Source organism: Ranitomeya variabilis, chromosome 1 (assembly GCF_051348905.1).
Source record: "Ranitomeya variabilis isolate aRanVar5 chromosome 1, aRanVar5.hap1, whole genome shotgun sequence".
In the NCBI taxonomy this organism is placed as follows: Eukaryota; Metazoa; Chordata; class Amphibia; order Anura; family Dendrobatidae; genus Ranitomeya; species Ranitomeya variabilis.
Window position 1 is genome coordinate 434,066,961 of NC_135232.1, and position 12,185 is coordinate 434,079,145.

The following is a 12,185-nucleotide window of genomic DNA, read 5'->3' on the forward strand; positions in this document are numbered from 1 at the left end:
ATTATGACGTCATCAGTTGATTATGACATCATCAAATTAATATGACATCATCAGTTGATTATGACATCATCAGTTGATTATGACATCATCAGTTGATTATGACATCATCAAATGATTATGACATCATCAGTTGATTATGACATCATCAGTTGATTACTACATCATCAGTTGATTATGACATCATCAAATGATTATGACATCATCAGTTGATTATGACATCATCAGTTGATTATGACATCATCAAATGATTATGACATCATCAGTTGATTATGACATCATCAAATGATTATGACATCATCAAATGATTATGACATCATCAGTTGATTATGACATCATCAGTTGATTATGACATCATCAAATGATTATGACATCATCAGTTGATTATGACATCATCAGTTGATTATGACATCATCAGTTGATTATAACATCATCAGTTGATTATGACATCATCAAATGATTATGACATCATCAAATGATTATGACATCATCAGTTGATTATGACATCATCAGTTGATTACGACATCATCAGTTGATTATGACATCATCAAATTATTATGACATCATCAGTTGATTATGACATCATCAGTTGATTATGACATCATCAGTTGATTATGACATCATCAAATGATTATGACATCATCAGTTGATTATGACATCATCAAGTGATTATGACATCATCAAATGATTATGACATCATCAGTTGATTATGACATCATCAGTTGATTATGACATCATCAAATGATTATGACATCATCAGTTGATTATGACATCATCAGTTGATTATGACATCATCAGTTGATTATAACATCATCAGTTGATTATGACATCATCAAATGATTATGACATCATCAGTTGATTATGACATCATCAAATGATTATGACATCATCAAATGATTATGACATCATCAAATGATTATGACATCATCAGTTGATTATGACATCATCAGTTGATTATGACATCATCAGTTGATTATGACATCATCAAATGATTATGACATCATCAGTTGATTATGACATCATCAAATGATTATGACATCATCAAATGATTATGACATCATCAAATGATTATGACATCATCAGTTGATTATGACATCATCAGTTGATTATGACATCATCAGTTGATTATGACATCATCAAATGATTATGACATCATCAAATGATTATGACATCATCAAATGATTATGACATCATCAGTTGATTATGACATCATCAAATGATTATGACATCATCAAATGATAATGACATCATCAGTTGATTATGACATAATCAAATGATTACAACATCTTCAGTTGATTATGACATCATCAAATGATTATGACATCATCAGTTGATTATGACATCATCAATTGATTATGACATCATCAGTTGATTATGACATCATCAGTTGATTATGACATCATCAAATGATTATGACATCATCAGTTGATTATGACATCATCAGTTGATTATGACATCATCAAATGATTATGACATCATCAGTTGATTATGACATCATCAAATGATTATGACATCATCAAATGATTATGACATCATCAGTTGATTATGACATCATCAAATGATTATGACATCATCAAATCATTATGACATCATCAGTTGATTATGACATCATCAGTTGATTATGACATCAACAGTTGATTATAACATCATCAGTTGATTATGACATCATCAAATGATTATGACATCATCAGTTGATTATGACATCATCAAATGATTATGACATCATCAGTTGATTATGACATCATCAAATGATTATGACGTCATCAGTTGATTATGACGTCATCAGTTGATTATGACATCATCAGTTGATTATGACATTATCAGTTGATTATGACATCATCAAATGATTATGACATCATCAGTTGATTATGACATCATCAAATGATTATGACATCATCAGTTGATTATGACATCATCAGTTGATTATGACATCATCAGTTGATTATGACATCATCAGTTGATTATGACATCATCAATGATTATGACATCATCAGTTGATTATGACATCATCAGTTGATTATGACATCATCAGTTGATTATGACATCATCAAATGATTATGACATCATCAGTTGATTATGACATCATCAAATGATTATGACATCATCAAATGATTATGACATCATCAGTTGATTATGACATCATCAAATGATTATGACGTCATCAGTTGATTATGACATCATCAAATGATTATGACATCATCAAATGATTATGACATCATCAAATGATTATGACATCATCAGTTGATTATGACATCATCAAATGATTATGACATCATCAGTTGATTATGACATCATCAGTTGATTATGACATCATCAGTTGATTATGACATCATCAAATGATTATGATATCATCAGTTGATTATGACATCATCAGTTGATTATGACATTATCAAATGATTATGACATCATCAGTTGATTATGACGTCATCAGTTAATTATGACATCATCAGTTGATTATGACATCATCAGTTGATTATGACATCATCAGCTGATTATGACATCATCAAATGATTATGACATCATCAGTTGATTATGACATCATCAGTTGATTATGACATCATCAGATGATTATGACATCATCAAATGATTATGACATCATCAGTTGATTATGACATCATCAAATGATTATGACATCATCAAATGATTATGACATCATCAGTTGATTATGACATCATCAGTTGATTATGACATCATCAAATGATTATGACATCATCAGTTGATTATGACATCATCAAATAATTATGACATCATCAGTTGATTATGACATCATCAAATGATTATGACATCATCAGTTGATTATGACATCATCAAATGATTATGACATCATCAAATGATTATGACATCATCAGTTGATTATGACATCATCAAATGATTATGACGTCATCAGTTGATTATGACATCATCAAATTATTATGACATCATCAGTTGATTATGACATCATCAGTTGATTATGACATCATCAGTTGATTATGACATCATCAAATGATTATGACATCATCAGTTGATTATGACATCATCAGTTGATTACGACATCATCAGTTGATTATGACATCATCAAATGATTATGACATCATCAGTTGATTATGACATCATCAAATGATTATGACATCATCAGTTGATTATGACATCATCAAATGATTATGACATCATCAAATGATTATGACATCATCAGTTGATTATGACATCATCAGTTGATTATGACATCATCAAATGATTATGACATCATCAGTTGATTATGACATCATCAGTTGATTATAACATCATCAGTTGATTATGACATCATCAAATGATTATGACATCATCAGTTGATTATGACATCATCAAATGATTATGACATCATCAAATGATTATGACATCATCAAATGATTATGACATCATCAGTTGATTATGACATCATCAGTTGATTATGACATCATCAAATGATTATGACATCATCAAATGATTATGACATCATCAGTTGATTATGACATCATCAAATGATTATGACATCATCAAATGATTATGACATCATCAGTTGATTATGACATCATCAAATGATTACAACATCTTCAGTTGATTATGACATCATCAAATGATTATGACATCATCAGTTGATTATGACATCATCAGTTGATTATGACATCATCAGTTGATTATGACATCATCAGTTGATTATGACATCATCAAATGATTATGACATCATCAGTTGATTATGACATCATCAGTTGATTATGACATCATCAAATGATTATGACATCATCAGTTGATTATGACATCATCAAATGATTATGACATCATCAAATGATTATGACATCATCAGTTGATTATGACATCATCAAATGATTATGACATCATCAAATGATTATGACATCATCAGTTGATTATGACATCATCAGTTGATTATGACATCAACAGTTGATTATAACATCATCAGTTGATTATGACATCATCAAATGATTATGACATCATCAGTTGATTATGACATCATCAAATGATTATGACATCATCAAATGATTATGACATCATCAAATGATTATGACATCATCAAATGATTATGACATCATCAGTTGATTATGACATCATCAAATGATTACGACATCATCAGTTGATTATGACATCATCAAATGATTATGACATCATCAAATGATTATGACATAATCAGTTGATTATGACATCATCAGTTGATTATGACATCATCAAATGATTATGACATCATCACATGATTATGACATCATCAAATGATTATGACATCATCAAATGATTATGACATCATCAAATGATTATGACATCATCAGTTGATTATGACATCATCAGTTGATTATGACATCATCAAATGATTATGACATCATCAGTTGATTATGACATCATCAAATGATTATGACATCATCAGTTGATTATGACATCATCAAATGATTATGACATCATCAAATGATTATGACATCATCAGTTGATTATGACATCATCAAATGATTATGACATCATCAGTTGATTATGACATCATCAGTTGATTATGACATCATCAGTTGATTATGACATCATCAGTTGATTATGACATCATCAAATGATTATGACATCATCAAATGATTATGACATCATCAAATTATTATGACATCATCAAATGATTATGACATCATCAGTTGATTATGACATCATCAGTTGATTATGACATCATCAGTTGATTATGACATCATCAAATGATTATGACATCATCAAATGATTATGACATCATCAGTTGATTATGACATCATCAGTTGATTATGACATCATCAAATGATTATGACATCATCAGTTGATTATGACATCATCAGTTGATTATGACATTATCAGTTGATTATGACATCATCAGTTGATTATGACATCATCAAATGATTATGACATCATCAGTTGATCATGACATCATCAAATGATTATGACATCATCAGTTGATTATGACATCATCAGTTGATTATGACATCATCAAATGATTATGACATCATCAAATGATTATGACATCATCAGTTGATTATGACATCATCAAATGATTATGACATCATCAAATGATTATGACATCATCAAATGATTATGACATCATCAGTTGATTATGACATCATCAAATGATTATGACATCATCAAATGATTATGACATCATCAAATGATTATGACATCATCAGTTGATTATGACATCATCAGTTGGTTATGACATCATCAAATGATTATGACATCATCAAATTAATATGACATCATCAAATGATTATGACATCATCAAATGATTATGACATCATCAAATTATTATGACATCATCAGTTGATTATGACATCATCAAATGATTATGACATCATCAAATGATTATGACATCATCAGTTGATTATGACATCATCAGTTGATTATGACATCATCAGTTGATTATGACATCATCAAATGATTATGACATCATCAGTTGATTATGACATCATCAGTTGATTATGACATCATCAGTTGATTATGACATCATCAAATGATTATGACATCATCAGTTGGTTATGACATCATCAATTGATTATGACATCATCAGTTGATTATGACATCATCAATTGATTATGACATCATCAAATGATTATGACATCATCAAATGATTATGACATCTTCAGTTGATTATGACATCATCAAATGATTATGACACCATCAGTTGATTATGACATCATCAGTTGATTATAACATCATCAAATGATTATGACATCATCAAATGGTTATGACATCATCAAATGATTATGACATCATCAGTTGATTATGACATCATCAAATGATTATGACATCATCAGTTGATTATGACATCATCAAATGATTATGACATCATCAAATGATTTTGACATCATCAGTTGATTATGACATCATCAAATGATTATGACATCATCAAATGATTATGACATCATCAGTTGATTATGACATCATCAAATGATTATGACATCATCAAATGATTATGACATCATCAGTTGATTATGACATCATCAAATGATTATGATTAGGGTTGAGCGACTTTCATTTTTTTAAGATCGAGTAGGGTTTTGGGAAACCCGATTTTGTCCAGAGTCGAGTCGAGTGCAGTCGGCCGATTATCGCTAAAAGTCGGGGATCGACCGAAACACGAAACCCAATGCAAGTCAATGGGGAAGCATAGTCGGCAGTGAGTGGAGGCCAGGAAAACACCTACAGTGCCCATTTTAATGCCAAAAACATCCATTCTTCTTTCTGAAGCTTGCCAATCGTAATTAACTTTATAATAATAGTTGGGCATAGGGAATTGGGGGTCATTTGGCAAAAGTTGTGGGGGGAGTAGGGCTGGCTCAATTTTTTCGTGGGCCCAGGAAATGCGGACTACGTCACGGCGGTGTTGCAGGGAAAGGTAAGTATTTAAACGTTGCAAGTGCTGTGATCCTGAGCAAGCAGGGGGGGGCCCACTCGTTCGCATTGGCACTGGCACAGGGCCCCTCAAAGTACGGCGGTGTGTTTGCATGGCGGGGGCGCCTCCCACCAGCAGCGACACTTTTGCGTACTCTGAGGGGCCCTGTGCCAGTGACGTCGCCAACGAGTATGCCCCCCCCACCTGATGAAGGAACCTGCACTTTCATCTGCACCTTCCTCTTTGTCCCTGTGTAAGGTGGTATAACATGCGAGAAGGGGAACCTTACTTTCAGCAGGGTCAGATTCTGGCTGTGTAGAGTACAAGGGGAATGTAGTGGTCTAGGTCAATGTACCAGCAGACTCATTTAGCAGTGGCTGGGCAATGGGCAGGATGAGGAGGAAACAGATATAGGGCCAAAGAATAAAGTAGGCTAAATGCAGTTCAAAATTGGTAACAGGACTAAACAGGCGGCATTGCTTTGTTCAGTGGAGTAGCAAACCCAAGAGCAGCAGACACTGTTTCAAGGGCCTAACCACACTAGTAGGCCAAATGCAGTTTAATATCTGATAGTATAGGGCGAAAGGCAGAATGTGGAAGCTCAGCTTTGTTCAGTTGAGGACAACACCAGGGAGGGGCAGAAGCCGTTAGTAGGCCCTAACCACCATTTTGTTTTTTCAAAACCACTTAATGAGAGCCGGAAGGTTGAAGCTCAGCTTTATTTAGTTGTGGGCAACACCAGGGAGGGGCAGAAGCCATTAGTAGGCCCTATCCACCATTTTGTTTTTTCAAAATCACTTAATGAGAGCCGGAAGGTTGAAGCTCAGCTTTATTTAGTTGAGGGCAACACCAGGGAGGGGCAGAAGCCGTTAGTAGGCCCTATCCACCATTTTGTTTTTTCAAAACCACTTAATGAGAGCCGGAAGGTTGAAGCTCAGCTTTATTTAGTTGAGGGCAACACCAGGGAGGGGCAGAAGCCGTTAGTAGGCCCTATCCACCATTTTGTTTTTTCAAAACCACTTAATGAGAGCCGGAAGGTTGAAGCTCAGCTTTATTTAGTTGTGGGCAACACCAGGGAGGGGCAGAAGCCGTTAGTAGGCCCTATCCACCATTTTGTTTTTTCAAAACCACTTAATGAGAGCCGGAAGGTTGAAGCTCAGCTTTATTTAGTTGTGGGCAACACCAGGGAGGGGCAGAAGCCGTTAGTAGGCCCTATCCACCATTTTGTTTTTTCAAAACCACTTAATGAGAGCCGGAAGGTTGAAGCTCAGCTTTATTTAGTTGAGGGCAACACCAGGGAGGGGCAGAAGTCGTTAGTAGGCCCTATCCACCATTTTGTTTTTTCAAAACCACTTAATGAGAGCCGGAAGGTTGAAGCTCAGCTTTATTTAGTTGAGGGCAACACCAGGGAGGGGCAGAAGCCGTTAGTAGGCCCTATCCACCATTTTGTTTTTTCAAAACCACTTAATGAGAGCCGGAAGGTTGAAGCTCAGCTTTATTTAGTTGTGGGCAACACCAGGGAGGGGCAGAAGCCGTTAGTAGGCCCTATCCACCATTTTGTTTTTTCAAAACCACTTAATGAGAGCCGGAAGGTTGAAGCTCAGCTTTATTTAGTTGAGGGCAACACCAGGGAGGGGAAGAAGCCGTTAGTAGGCCCTATCCACCATTTTGTTTTTTCAAAACCACTTAATGATAGCCGGAAGGTTGAAGCTCAGCTTTATTTAGTTGAGGGCAACACCAGGGAGGGGAAGAAGCCGTTAGTAGGCCCTATCCACCATTTTGTTTTTTCAAAACCACTTAATGAGAGCCGGAAGGTTGAAGCTCAGCTTTATTTAGTTGAGGGCAACACCAGGGAGGGGCAGAAGCCGTTAGTAGGCCCTATCCACCATTTTGTTTTTTCAAAACCACTTAATGAGAGCCGGAAGGTTGAAGCTCAGCTTTATTTAGTTGAGGGCAACACCAGGGAGGGGCAGAAGCCGTTAGTAGGCCCTATCCACCATTTTGTTTTTTCAAAACCACTTAATGAGAGCCGGAAGGTTGAAGCTCAGCTTTATTTAGTTGTGGGCAACACCAGGGAGGGGCAGAAGCCGTTAGTAGGCCCTATCCACCATTTTGTTTTTTCAAAACCACTTAATGAGAGCCGGAAGGTTGAAGCTCAGCTTTATTTAGTTGTGGGCAACACCAGGGAGGGGCAGAAGCCGTTAGTAGGCCGTAACCAAAGTTGAAGGCCAAATGCAGTTTAATTTCTGATACTATAGGCCGAAAGCCAGAAGGTGGAAGCTCCGATTTAGACAGTGGAGGACAATTTGAATTATGGACTGCAGACATACTTAGTAGGCTGTCCTCTGTGGACCATGCATCCAACACATTAACCCATTGTGCCGTAATGGACACGTAATCTTCCGTGGCCATGCCTACAGGTCCATGCGTCTGTTGTCAGGTGCACCTTTGTACTCACAGATTGCCAGAGTGCATGGACAATGCGGTCTTCTACAAGCTGGTGGAGGGTTGGGATGGCTTTTCTCGCAAAAGAAGTGTCGACTGGTTAGCTTGTAGCGTGGTACAGCGTAGTCCATCATGGCCTTATTAATAGTAAATAAAATATATAACTAGGCTCTATGAACTTTTAAATAGGTTCCAGGGGTACACGGGCAGCATTGGTGTGGTCAGTGGAGGAGTATTGCAAGTAGGGGCCGCAGACAGGCTCACAAAGGCCTAAAATAACAAACAGTAGGCAGTCATGGCAGTTTGAAATCGGTTACATGGATACACAGGCAGGCACTCCAGGCAGCATTGTGGTCAGTGGAGGAGTATTGCAAGTAGGGGCCGCAGACAGGCTCACAAAGGCCTAAAATAACAAACAGTAGGCAGTCATGGCAGTTTGAAATCGGTTACATGGATACACAGGCAGGCACTCCAGGCAGCATTGTGGTCAGTGGAGGAGTATTGCAAGTAGGGGCCGCAGACAGGCTCACAAAGGCCTAAAATAACAAACAATAGGCTCATGGCAGTTTTACAGCGGTTACATGGATACACGGGCAGGCAGCTTGGTGGTGAGTGGAGGAGTATTTAAAGTATGGACCGCAGACAGGCTTCGAAGGCCTAACACAATAAAATGGGCTGGCTGTAGGCACTTTAAAATTGGTTCCAGGGGTACACGGGCAGCAGTGGTCTGGTCAGTGGAGGCCTAGTGGAAGGAGGGACCGCAGACAGGCTTCGAAGGCCTAACACAATAAAATGGGCTGGCTGTAGGCACTTTAAAATTGGTTCCAGGGGTACACGGGCAGCAGTGGTCTGGTCAGTGGAGGACTAGTGGAAGGAGGGAGCGCAGAAAGGCTTCAAAGGCCTAAAATAACAAACAATAGGCTCATGGCAGTTTTACAGCGGTTACATGGATACACGGGCAGGCAGCTTGGTGCTGAGTGGAGGAGTAGTGCAAGGAGTGTCTGTCCCAGTACTCCCAAAATATAAATAGATGTTAATGTCTCGCAAAACAACCAAAACAAAAAAAAAGGTGGCATACTTAGGTACAGGGGTGGGCTCATCTGCTGTGTTTCTGACATAGTAATTTGGCAGTAACTATTTAATGGTGCCAATATAGGACACAGACACAGACTACTTTAAGTTGCATCATAGATGTCTACAAATTTGTATTGTCAGTGCCAGACATTGAATGATGTCAGCGAATAGACTAAAGATTGGTGGAGCTGTGCGACATAATTTTGCACGTGGTAGAGCCCAGTTTGAGCTGGGGTAGGGGGGAACTCTCTTGAGGCCGGCGGGACCGCCCCAGGGCCACTCATGTTACAACGGTGTGTCTGACGTTGGGTGCGCACCACCACCGCCAGAGACACTACATTGTACTATGAGGGACCCAGTAGCAATGCCGTCAACCAAAAGCGAGCACACCCACCTCTTCAGACAAACAGCAGTCTCACGGGTGCTTGCGCCAAGTCGCGATACCACGGCCCCGTGTGGGGAGTTTGGCCATTTAGGGAGGTGTAAACATGTCGTATGCTGTACAATCTGCAGCAGCAAATTAGACATTAGAAAAGTAATTCACAGGCAAGAGCTTTTCATAGGAAAGCTAGGTGTCGGCCGGGCAAGGTGGGGCAAAAGATTTTGAAATCCAGTTGTGGTTCATTTTAATGAATGTTAGATCGTCAACATTTTGGGTAGCCAGACGAGTCCTTTTTTCGGTTAATATTGACCCTGCAGCACTGAATACTCTTTCTGATAGGACACTTGCTGCCGGGCAAGCAAGCTCCTGCAATGCATATTCTGCCAATTCTGGCCAGGTGTCTAATTTGGAGGCCCAGTAATCAAATGGGAATGACGGTTGAGGGAGAACATCGATAAGGGATGAAAAATAGTTAGTAACCATACTGGACAAATGTTGTCTCCTGTCACTTTCAATTGATGCAGCAGTACCTGTCCTGTCTGCGGTCATAGCAAAATCACTCCACAACCTGGTCAGAAAACCCCTCTGTCCAACGCCACTTCTGATGTGTGCACCCCTAACACTCCTAGTCTGCTGCCCCCTGGAGCTCGTGTGAGAACGATCACGTGCGCTGTGTGCTGGGAATGCCTGAAGCAAACGGTCAACAAGAGTTGATTGTTTGGTTGCTAATATTAGTTCCAAGTTCTCATGTGGCATAATATTTTGCAATTTGCCTTTATAGCGTGGATCAAGGAGGCAGGCCAACCAGTAATCGTCATCGTTCATCATTTTCGTAATGCGTGTGTCCCTTTTTAGGATACGTAAGGCATAATCCGCCATGTGGGCCAAAGTTCCAGTTGTCAAATCTCCGGTTGTGATTGGTTGAGGGGCAGTTGCAGGCAAATCTACGTCACTTGTGTCCCTCAAAAAACCAGAACCCGGCCGTGACACGCAACCAATTTCCTGTGCCCCCGTGAAAGTTTCCGCATTAAAAATATACTCATCCCCATCATCCTCCTCGTCCTCCACCTCCTCTTCGCCCGCTACCTCGTCCTGTACACTGCCCTGACCAGACAATGGCTGACTGTCATCAAGGCTTCCCTCTTCCTCTGGTGCAGACGCCTGCTCCTTTATGTGCGTCAAACTTTGCATCAGCAGACGCATTAGGGGGATGCTCATGCTTATTACGGCGTTGTCTGCACTAACCAGCCGTGTGCATTCCTCAAAACACTGAAGGACTTGACACATGTCTTGTATCTTCGACCACTGCACACCTGACAACTCCATGTCTGCCATCCTACTGCCTGCCCGTGTATCCTCCCACAAATAAATAACAGCACGCCTCTGTTCGCACAGTCTCTGAAGCATGTGCAGTGTTGAGTTCCACCTTGTTGCAACGTCTATGATTAGGCGATGCTGGGGAAGGTTCAAAGACCGCTGATAGGTCTGCATACGGCTGGCGTGTACAGGCGAACGTCGGATATGTGAGCAAAGTGCACGCACTTTGAGGAGCAGGTCGGAGAACCCAGGATAAGTTTTCAATAAGCACTGCACCACCAGGTTTAAGGTGTGAGCCAGGCAAGGAATGTGTTTCAGTTGGGAAAGGGAGATGGCAGCCATGAAATTCCTTCCGTTATCACTCACTACCTTGCCTGCCTCAAGATCTACTGTGCCCAGCCACGACTGCGTTTCTTGTTGCAAGAACTTGGACAGAACTTCCGCGGTGTGTCTGTTGTCGCCCAAACACTTCATAGCCAATACAGCCTGCTGACGCTTGGCAGTAGCTGGCCCATAATGGGACAACTGGTGTGCAACAGTGTCATCTGCCGATGGAGTGGTTGGCCGACTGCGTTCTGTGGAAGAGCTGTAGCTTCTGCAGGAGGACGAGGAGGAGGAGGAGGGGGTGCGAACGCC